This window comes from Pipistrellus kuhlii, unplaced genomic scaffold, assembly GCF_014108245.1.
Source record: "Pipistrellus kuhlii isolate mPipKuh1 unplaced genomic scaffold, mPipKuh1.p scaffold_m20_p_29, whole genome shotgun sequence".
In the NCBI taxonomy this organism is placed as follows: domain Eukaryota; kingdom Metazoa; phylum Chordata; class Mammalia; order Chiroptera; family Vespertilionidae; genus Pipistrellus; species Pipistrellus kuhlii.
In genome coordinates, this window is record NW_023425528.1 from 2083713 (window position 1) to 2095837 (window position 12125).

Consider the following 12125-nt stretch of genomic DNA (forward strand, 5'->3'; position numbering starts at 1 on the left):
TATCACCATCATTAAGGAACATATTCCAAATAGTTATTTGCTCATATAGTAATATTGACATGTGTCAGGCAAGGACAGAAACAAAATAGCTACAATCTGTTTTGCACAAAGCGTAACTATATTGAATGCCAAAACACAGAAGAAAAGCAAATGGTTCCTTTGGAAATTCTAGTTTGAATGTGTCCTTTGAAAAAATTTCTTACATCAATGTTATACACTTCCTGGTAGACTAATGGCCCAAATGATGATTGAGTAGCTATCTATCAACAGATGGGGAAATAACCTGCTATTGGGGACAATTATAATTTGACATAAGTTGGTTCACTGGTTGATAACACCTATCAGAAGATGTATTTGTATTTATATTAGCTGGTTTTTAAAATTTGTTGCAGAGTTTTCATGGTGGAATATTGAGTTTGAAAAATGACAGTAATTTCCTTGCTGTTGCAACTGAATAATCATTTACTTTTTAATATTTAAGAAAACATCAATACTTGTTCTTCCTTTGGAGAAGTAAGATTAAGTCTACATTCTTATCAGAAGGTAAATGTATTTGGTTTTATATTAGAATACAGTAATAATTGACTCTTTAGACATAAAATTTAATATGCCATTTTCTTTGCATCCTAATGGATGCAAACCCATTAGTGCAATCAAATAAGAAGTGTTTAAAGGTGAAATCAATGGTAAGCAGGCTGTAAGGAGATTATATTTCTATTACATTTTGGATAGGCTTCTTGCTTGTTTATGTTCAATAGCTATCTGAAATACATACATTATAAAGGGAGTAACCAGTGTGGTCCTAAAAATTCCAACTGATGTATTTGAAGCAAAGTTTTGAGAGATAAAGCATGAGTTGAGACATCTCAATGGGATGTTAGGGAGAAGAGGCCTAAAGTAGCTGAAATAATCACTGGCTTAGCTTAAGAAAGACTGATTTTTAGTCCATATTACAGTTACCACATGCTTGACCTCGCTTTATTCATTGGTTACTTGAGAAACTTTGTTAGGTGATATGTAATATAACTTCAGCAATTATATTCTATATTTCTATTGCTAGAATTTGTTTTTTTGTGTGTGATAAAATGGTAAGGAATAGAAAAATCACATATATAATATTTTAAGGCTCTGAGAACTGACTGAGCTACTGTATTAGCAGGTAAAATGTTTCCTAGGGAAAATTAACAATATATAGAGATCTTAACAGAAACCAGAATTTGCAAGATAAAACTACAGATCCCAAAAGAGAAAAGCACATATAATTTTTTAATGTGAAATATACTCTCTGGGGATAAGGACAGATAGAAATACAGTTACGTTTCTTTTTTTTCTCTCCCAATATGATAGAAACTATTTCAAATTTTGAAACAAGAATCTTGATCTTAGCCCTAACCGGCTTGGCTCAGTGGATAGAGCGTTGGCCTGCTGACTGAAAGGTCCCAAGTTCTATTCAGGTCAAGGGCATGTACCTTGGTTGTGGGCACATCCGCAGTAGGAGGTGTGCAGGAGGCAGCTGATCAATGTTTCTCTTTTATTGATGTTTCTAACTCTCTACCCCTGTCCCTTCTTCTCTGTAAAAAAATCAATAAAACATATTTTAAAAAAAGAATCTTGATCTTATTTCTAGTTTCACTAGAACTCAGGAAAGGAACTGGCTCTTTTTTTCTTTTTGTAGTATAAAAGGGGAACCTCAAACTCTACAATATATATAAATATTATATAATCCAACATACAAGATATCAGACTCAAAAACTTACCCGTGTTTCCCCGAAAATAAGACATCCTCCGAAAAGACCTACTTACAGGTTTCATTCTGAGTGAAATATAAGGCATCCCCCCAAAAATAAGGCCTATCTCCAGACTCTTGATATTGCAATAAACAAGACATTCAAAGACAATTTGTGCATGGAAATTAATGACTAAATTGAAAATAGAATGGAGAGAAATCAGCATGGAAACTTTGTGAAACCTAAACTGCAAGAAGTTGTGTCTTGTGTGAAGAATTCATGAGAGAAAATCACTGACAGTTGCATTGCAAGTGCACTGCGAGCAGGCTACCTTGACAAGAAGTACTCACTTAAAGACAGTGCTATTGCTAAACATGAGAGATTTGGTCCACTGATTCTGAAAGAAATGGATTCACAAGAAATTCACTAGGAAATTCAGGAATTGGATTGTTATAATGATGTTCCAGAAGATGATGACATGATTGTCCTTGAATAAATGAGTAAATTCTTGATACTGTAAGATTCACAGTTTGTCTGGTTTGTGTTGACAACTACCATACTACCGTATCATATACAGGTAATAAATTTCCTTTATTTTCATTTAACAATAAATGTGTACAGTATTCTTCTTCATGGAAAAATAAGACATCCCCTGAAAATAATACCTAACACATCTTTGAGAGCAAAAATTAATTTAAAACACTCTCTTATTTTCCGGGAAACAGGGTATTCTCTATCAGACCTTAACCTCTGTTTCAATCATCACTGAATAAGTATAAAATACTTGGTTATTACAACAGCTCATGCACCATGCTGGCATTAGCACCATTTTTTGGACTATGTGCAGATTGACTTGTGAGCAGAATGGGAATATTTGTCAGATTCAGAGTAAAATACACATAAATTAGATTAATATCTTCCCCATTATCAGTATCTGTAGAGACATACCAAAAAAGGCTTTTTGAAATGATTATAAGGCTACAATACATTTTAATGCATTTAAACATTTCAAATGCATGACTTTTTAAAGTATTTTTTTCATCTATACAGAGAATTCAGAGAAAGTTTGTGCAGTGCTAGCACAGTTTTAGATCACACCACAAATATAGAAAGGAAAAAAAAAAAAAAAAGCAAGCAGATTAAGGAAGAAATACCTGGCAGCAGCAGCGGTGCAGGAATAGGAGGCAGGGCAACGTTGCCAAGGGACCGACAGGCTCACAGGCAATGACCAGAAACCATGAAGTGTGGCCCTGGCACTGGGGTGCACGGTCCACGGTGGGCTATCCTGTGCAGGTCATGGGGACCTGAGGCTGCAAGGCTCCCCAGGGCTCGGCTCGGACTGAGAAGGTGCTGGACTGCTGCCTACTAACAGGGCTCTCATCTGGGGCATTGGCTGGGGATTGTCCTCCCCCGCCCACATCTCGGAGCACTCCTGCCCCTGGGCTACTGAGCGAGGCCCGCCCTGGGGCCTGGGGCCCACCATGAACGCCTGTCAGTGACTGAGCTCTGATGCCTCTTCTGTTGGCCGCCCTGTCCTGGCCACATTGCTGCCAAGCTTGCCTTCTTGTTGCTGGAGCCCACCTACTCGCTAGTGCTTGAGCCTGAGCCCAGGCTTGGCGGGGCTGGGTCTGCCATCTTGGGGACCCTGCGGGCCTCCACAGGAAACTCCACCTGATGGAACGCTCTGCTTTCCAATCCAGCCAGCATGAGCTGGACACTATTGTGGTCTTCCTGACCAAGAGCTCCTAGAAACCGCATTGCCTGCATGTATGTGTGCTGCGTGCACCAGGAACCAGATACACAATCCTTTTCTCACATGGCAACGCAATGGACCTGGGCAGCTTCTACATTGTCCTGGGCACATGCATCAACTGTAGTGTCTTCCCCTATGACTACTTGGGCTATGGCGTTAACTTGGCCAGACCTTCTGAGAAGGGCCTCTTTGGGACATCCACACTGCCTGGCAGGCCTGGCACAGTCGCTATGCCATCAGCCTAGATAGCATCCTCCCGGAGGGGCACAGCGCCCACCTTGGACCTGGCGTCTTGGTGCTTTCCCCAACATCGAGAAGGTGTCCAAGATCACATCACTAGGGCTTATCCAGGGTACCAAAGACTAGATGATCAACCTCTTGCATGGGCTTTTGCTCTATGAGCGCTGCCCCAAGGCCATGGAGCCACTGTGGGTGGATGGCTCCAGACAGCAGGTGGTCATGGTTGGACTCCCATTGAGGGCACATGTGTGGGTTGCGAGCTCAATCCCCAGGAGGGGGCAAGCAGGAGGCAGCTGATCATTGTTTCTCTCTCATCAATGTTTCTATCTCTCTCCCCCTTTCCCTTCTTTTCTCTCTAAAACAACTATTTAAAAAATATATACAACAATAACCAAAATAACCACAAACTATAAAAGAAAATATCAGCAATTTGGATATTTTCAAAATTAGAAAATGTAAGAAACTGTTAAAAAAAATTTGAAGTAGGAGAAGTATTTGCAAAGCTTACTATATCCAACAAAGGACAAGTATCTGGAATATATTAAGAATTCCAACTCAGTTATAAGAAGACAACCTAATTAAAAATAGGCTAACAATTTTAACAGGCACTTAATCAGAGAAAATATATTATACAAATGGCAAATAAGCTCATAAAAAGATATTTAATGACTTTGTTATTTAGGAAACACAAGTTAAAACCACAAAGAGGGAACATTATGCCAAAATATGAGTAGCTTAGAGTTAAAAGCTTGATTATAGCATGGGTTAGTGAAGATATAGAGCAACTAGAACACTTTTTCAATGCTGGTGGGAATGTAAATGTCACACTTTGCATAATAATTTGGTAGTTCCTTAAATATTTGAATATACGCTTACCATAATTTTTAGCCATTTTCTCCTAGCTATTTACTCAAGAATGATTTAATACTAGTCAAAGAAATTTTTCTTTGATGTGAATAATAGAAAAACCAAGTCTAAATAAGCAATAATCAACTAAAAATAGTCTATATTTTCAAATTAATAACATAAGTAAAATTGAGATATTATACAACATTAGCACAATTATTTAGAGAGGAATAAATGGTGCTATACTCTTATAAGTTTAAATATTCTAAGTTAAATAGAATAAGGATTTAATATACACTGAAGTGAGTTGATGATGAATATTATAATTAAATTAAAGCAACCATAAAAATAGTTATCACTGAAAATCAGTGGAATAATCCTTAAAATTGAATTTAAGGAGACAAATAAATGAAGATATATATTTTCATGGATAGGAAAATTAACATTTCTAAGATATTCTTCCTACATATAGCTGTAGATACACAATATCTGTCTCCCCAAAACAATTAATGCATGATTCTTTTTGTAAAAAATTGACTAAATGACCATAAGGGTTATACAGAAATGTAAATGACTAGAAAAAATATTGTAGAAGTGCAAAGTTTGATGACTTAGCACTATTTGATTCCAAGATATCTATAACATTACAATATTTTTTAAATATATTTTTTATTGATTTTAGAGAGGAAGGGAGAAGGAGAGAGTGATAGAAACATCAGTGATGAGAGAGAATCATTGACTGGCTGCCTCCTGAACACCTGCTACTGGGGATCGAGCCTGCAACCCCAAGCATGTGCCCTTGGCAGAATGAAACCTGGGACCCTTCAGTACACAGGCTGATGCTCTATCCACTGAGCCAAGCTGGCTAGGGCTATAACACTACAATAATTAAGGCTTTGTGGGGTTTGCATAATTGTAGACTCTGGGAGCAAAGGAATAAAATAGAATGTCAGAAATAAATTTGTATATATTATCTGATTTTAAATAACGTTGCCAATTGAATTCAATTGGGAAATAAAATGTTTTACAACAAGTTGTACTGTAAGAGGACATCTACATGGGAGAAAAAGGGATCCTATCTTGTACTATATGCCAAAATTATTTTGCGACCTAGTACTAAACTCTTTAATGTAAAAATTTAATATTTTAGTGCTTGTTGAATAGATCATAGGAAAAAAGCTGTAAAACAGAAAACATAAGAATCTAGATTTAGTAGGTGGTCAACATCATTATTCATTAAGGAAATGTAAATTAAAATAAAATGAGATGCCACGACTCATACTAACATTTTAAAAGTTAAAAAGACTGAGCAAGCCCTAACCAGTTTGGCTCAGTGGATAGAGCGTCGGCCTGCAGACTCAAGGGTCACAGGTTCAATTCCGGTCAAGGGCATGTACCTTGGTTGTGGGCATATCCCCAGTAGAGCATGTGCAGGAGGCAGCTGATTGATGTTTCTCTCTAATCAATGTTTCTAACTTTCGCTCCCTTCCTCTCTGTAAAAAAAATCAGTAAAATATATTATAAAAAAATACTGAGCAAGGTAAGCATGTTCACACTCACCACTTTTATTTAATACTAGAGGCCTGTTGCACAAATTTGTGTGGTCCCTTGACTTGGTCTGCAGGATCGGGCTGAAACGGGCTCTCTGACTACCCCCCAAGGGGTTCTGGATTGCGAGAGGGAGCAGGACAACCCAAGGAACCCCTCCAGTGCATGATCAGGGCCGGGGAAAGATGCAGGATGTTGGCCAGTCAGGGAGGGACTGAAGGAGGGCACCAGGGTGTGTCTGGCCCATCTCTTTTAGTCCTGATCGGCCGGACCTCAGCAGCAAGCTAACCTACCAGTCAGAGCATCTCTCCTCTGGTGGCCAGTGCAAGCCATAGTGACTGGTTGACCGGTTAACTGTATGTCCCTTAATGGTCACTGCATATCATAGCGAGCAGTTGAGTGGCCTTAGCATATTATTAGCATACTAGAGGCCCCGTGCATGAAATTCATGCATGGGAGGTAGGGCGGTATTCCTCAGTCCAGCCTGCACACTCTCCAGTCTAGGACCCCCTAGAGTAGGGGTGTCGAACTCAATCAGAGAAGGGGCCAAAATCTAAAATCCAGCCTAAATCTCGGGCCGAATGGTTTACTGAACAGTCATAAACTGTCATTGTGATGGAAACGCAGCAGAGTGCAGTGATGACAGAGCAGTGCGGGCCACATTGCAAGGCCTGGAGGGACGGATTTGGCCCGCGGGCCTTGTGTTTGACACATGTGCCCTAGAGGGATGTCTGACTACCCATTTAGGCCCAATCCCAGTAGGATCAGGCTGAAACAGGCAGTTGGACATCCCTCTCACAATCCAGGAGTGTTGGCTCCCAACTGCTTGCTTGCCTGCCTTCCTGATTGTTCCTAACTGTTTCTGCCTGCCAACCTGATCACCCCCTAACCACTCCCCTGCCAGGCTGATTGATGCCTAATTGCTTCCCTGCCAGCCTGATTGTCCTGAACTGCCCTCCCCTGCAGGCCTGCTCACCCCTAATTGCCCTCCCTTGCAAGCCTGGTCCCTCTCAACTGCCCTCCCCTGCTAGCCATCTTGTGGTGGCCATCTTGTATTCACATGGGGACAGGATCTTTGACCACATGGGAGTAGTCTTCTTGTGTGTCGGAGTAATGGTCAATTTGTATATTACTCTTTTATTACATAGGACTAGAGGCTCAATGCACAAAGATTCATGCAAGAATGGGCCTTTCTTCCCCTGGCTGCCAGCACCGCCTTTGCTCTGGCCAGAGCCACCTTTTCGCCCAAGCCCAGAGCCACCTGTCTGCCTTCCCTTGCTGCCCAGAGGCCATGGCAATGACACAAGCATCCCACCCTGCCCCCGGCCACTTGACACCTGTTTATACAAATTAACCCACCATCTTTGTTGGGTTAATTTGCATACTCACTCCTAATTGTCTGGTGGGTGTCATAAAGGTACAGTCAATTTGCATCTTACTCTTTCATTAGTTTAGTTTATGCTTTGATTGGTTGAACAGCCAACTGGTCTACCAGACACTTAGCATATTACGCTTTTATTATATAGTATAATACTGAAAGTACTTGCCATAGCAATAATGTAAAAAGAAAAAAAGACATAAACATTGGGAAAGGCAAAATAAAGCTGTTCTTATATACAGATAACACAAGACAAGTATCTATGAAAAAACAAACAAACATGTAAATGACAGAATGCTCCTAGAACTAATAAATGAGTTTGGCAAAGTCTCACAATAACAAGATCAATTGTCAGAAAGTTGTCTCATCCTTATACTCTTGCAATGAACATGTAAACTAAAATTAGAAGCATAATAACATTTACAATTTATCTAAAAAATTAAGTACTTTCGTAATATCTAAAAACATTATGAAAGCTCTTTACTATAAGTAACAAAATTCTGATGAAAGAAATCAAAGTAGATTTAAATAAATGGAGATGCATACCATTTACCTGGATTGGAAGACTCAACATATTTCAGATTCCAGTTTTCCCCAAACTGATACATGGGTTTAATATAATGTATATCAAATTTCCAGCAATATTTGGGGCAGATATTGACAAGTTTAATCTAAAATTTATATTGAAAGGAAGAAAAACTAGTATAGCTAAAGCAAATTTGAAAATGAAAATACATTGGGATGAATCACTCTGTCTGATGTTAAAACTTAGTCTATAGCTACAGAAGAGAAGTGTTATTAATAGGACAGACATACAAATCAAAGAGACATGTAAAATACTACCAGCTGATTTTTTTTTTACTAAGTTTCAAAAGCAATCCAAAGGAGAAAACATAATCTTTTCAACAAATGCTGCTAGAGCAATTACATATCCAGAGACCAAAAAAAAATGAAACTTAAAATAAAACTCTCACTTTATTAATAAATTATTTTAAAATGATTATGGGTTTAAATGTAGAGTAGAAAAACTATAAAACAATAAGAATAATTCATAAAAGAAAATCTTTTGAATCTAAGGTTAGTTGTTGAGTTTTTAGATTTGATGCCAAAAACATGATCTTTGAAAATGGAAAATGATAAATTGAACTGTATCAAAATTAAAAATGTTTTATCTGAAAATGATTGTTATAAGAGGATAAAATAAACAAGTTACACATTTAGGGAAAATACCTGCAAACTACATATCCAACAAAAGACTTGTAACTAGATATAAAATATGTAAATAATTCTCAAAGCTCAACAATAAAACAACCAAAAAGTTGAAATAATAAAATGTACAAATGATGTGAAAAGACATTTCACCACAAAAAATATATGAATGGCAAATAAGCATATGAAAAATCTTTAGCATTACCTCTTAGAACAGCTAAAGTAAAGCCAAATCAAACAAAAGAAATAATATAATACCAAATGCTGTTAAGGATACAAAAAAGAAAAACACATTTGAATAAAAATTGGCAGTTTCTATAAAAGTTAAATAAGCAACTATCTTGACCGTAGTAATTCTACTCCAAGAGAAATAAAAACATATATACAAAAACACATATTTACAATGATGTTCAAAGCAGCCTTATTCTTAATAGACAACCCAAATTTAGAAATAACCCAACTGTACCTCAACAGAAGAACACATAACCAAATAGTGATTACTATTCCAGAATTAAAAGAAATAAACTACTGAGACATTGATTAATCTCCAAAATATCTTGACCACAAAAGGCCAGGCATAGCCCTAGCCAGCTTGGTTCAGTAGATAAAGCATCAGGCTGCAGACTGATGGGTCCTGAGTTCAAGTCCAGTTAAGGGCACATGCCTGGGTTGCAGACTCGATTCCCAGTAGGGGGCATGCAGAAGGAAGTTAATCAATGATTCCCTCTCATTGATTTTTCTATCTCTCTACCTCTCCCTTCCTCTCTGAAATAAATAAAAATACATTTTTCAAACAAGCCAGACACAATCTATATATATAAAAGGCTAAGTGGCCATCGCACCCGAAACAACCGAACAGACGACCGAACAGGCTGTGTGGGGTGACCAGGCTGGCAGGGGGGTTAGTGAGGGACGACCAAATGACCAAGCAGCAGGCTACATGGGGCTACCAGGCCCACAGCGGGGACAATTGGGGCCGACCAGATTAGCAGGGGTGGGGGAGTGAAGGGTGAACAGGCCAGCAGAGGGGGCAGTGAGGGGCAACCAGGTTGGCAGGAGTGGGGGGGAAACCGGGGACAATCACACTAGCAAGGGGTGCAGTAAGGGTGACCAGGCTGGCAGGGGGGCACTAAGGGGCAACCTAGCCGGCATGTGGGAGAAACCAGGCCAGGGAGGCAGTTGGGGGTGACTACGCCTGCAGGGGGGTAGTTAGGGGATGACCAGTTCAGCAGGGGAGCAGGTAGGTGCAATCAGGCAGGTAGGCAGGTGAGCAGTTAAGAGCCAGTGGTCCCAGACTGTGGGAAGATCAGGCCTAAACCAGCAGTCTGGCATCCCCCAAGGGGTCCCAAGTTGGAGAGGGTTCAGCCTGGGCTTAGGGAACATCCCCATGCATGAATTTCATGCACCAGGCCTCTAGTGAAGCATGAAAGGTATAATTATCATATCTAATAAAACAGTAATATGTAAATTGACTGCACCTTCACTGCACCAACAAGCCACGCCCACCAGCCAATCAGGAGAGAGTATGGAAATGAACCCAGATGGCTGCAGCCACGAAGAGAGCAGAAGGCTTGGGTTTTCCCAGCAATGGAGGAAGCCAGCTCTGGCTTGTCTTGGCATCCGCTTAAGGCTGCAAAGTTTCAATTATAGAAGATAAATAAATCCCAGATACCAAAGCCTCTGCTTGGGTCACCAAGGGGTGTGGTTAGCCTGAAAACCACCACAGGCCCATCGCCCAGGCCACTCCACACCCCAAGGTAACCCCCACCCTGATCCGGGACACTGTTCATGGCAAACCAGCAGCCTCCACTCATGCACCAGACCTCTATCCTATCTAATCCTACCTAATGAAAGAATAATATGCAAATTGACAGTCACTCAAACACACAAGATGACTGGCCCCATGTGGCCAAAGATGACTGTACCATGTGGACACAAGATGGCCACCAGAAGATGGCCAGCAGGGGAGAGCAGTTGGGAGGGAACAGGCCTGAAAGGGAGGGCAGTTGGTGGGGACCAGACCTACAGGGGAGGGCAGTTAGGGGTGACCAAGCCTGCAGGGGAGGGTAGTTAGGTGCAAACAAGCTGGCAGGGAAGCAGTTAGGCATCAATAAGGCTGGCAGGGGAGTGGTTAGGGGTTGATCAGGCTGGCAGGCAGAAGTGTTTAGGAAGAATCAGGCAAGTGAGCAGTTGGGAGCCAATAATCCTGGATTGTGAGAGGGATGTCCGACTGCTTGTTTAAGCCCGATTCCACCAGGATAGGGCTTAAACAGGCAGTTGGACATCCCTCTAGGGGTCCTAGATTGGAGAGGGTGCAGGCTGGGCTGTGGGAAATCCCCCCACCCCCATGCATGAATTTCATGCACCAGGCCTCTAGTATTTATATAATACTGAAGGCAAACAAAACTTAATCTATGGTAGAAAAATTTCTGAACAGTGGTTGACCACGGTTCAGGCCTTTATATTTATAAAGACACAAGGGATCACATGATCTCATTCATATGTGGAATCTAAAGAACAAAATGAACTGATGAACAAATTAAATCCAGAGACACAGAAGCATGGAACAGACTGCAGAACTTCAAAGGGAAGATAGGGGTAGGTAGGTGGGTGGAAAGTGATTAACCAAGGAATTTATATGCATACATTCATAACTCATAAACACAAACAATTGAGTGGGGCACAGGTGGGTACAGGCTAGAAAGGGTCAAGGGGAAAAAAGGGAAATATTTAATATTTTAATAAAAGTAAAATTTTTAAAAACACAAGGGAATTTTCAATGTAATGAAAATGTTCATTATCTTATTTCTTGGGTGGTAGTTATATGAGTTAATATTTTTTTTAATTCTTAAATCAATCTTTATTGTTCATATTATTACAAAGGTTCCTCATTTCTTCCCCCCTCCACCAAGTTCCCACCCCACCCTCCGCCCCCTCCCCACCCCCCATTGTCCTCATCCATAGTTTATGTTCAGTCTCTTCCTGCATCCACCACTCCCCCTTTCTCAGAGAACTGTCAGTCAATTCCCCTCCCATATTGCCAACTCTACTACAATCAACAGCTAATATTGTTCATCAGGTTTTTCAATCTCCTTTTTGTTGTTGTTGTTGTTGTTGTTTTAATTAATAAACTTTTACACTTTTAAGAATAAATTTTAAAATCTAATAATTTTAAACCTTGTTTTTTTCTGCCCTGGGAATTGAGAAGAAAACTTATTTACATGTAAACTTGCCCTTAGGTTATCAAAAGGTGTAGCCATTCAAGTGTAAATGAATACATTGTTTAAAGATAGTTGCTGGTTGGAATTGGATTACCTGTTCTGGGTGGGAATGGCTTGTCTTCCCCTTTCTCCATTAAAATTAAGGTGTTAGCTTTAAAACCTCTTTTTGGCAAGAGACCTTAAACTTTCAGAACTTTAAATTT

At 39.9% G+C, this 12125-nt stretch overlaps 1 pseudogene; it reads left to right on the plus strand.

Annotated features, from left to right (window-relative positions):
- The first annotated feature begins 629 nt into the window (after nt 1-629).
- LOC118728159 lies at nt 630-5751 on the plus strand (annotated as a pseudogene).
- The last annotated feature ends 6374 nt before the right edge of the window (nt 5752-12125 follow it).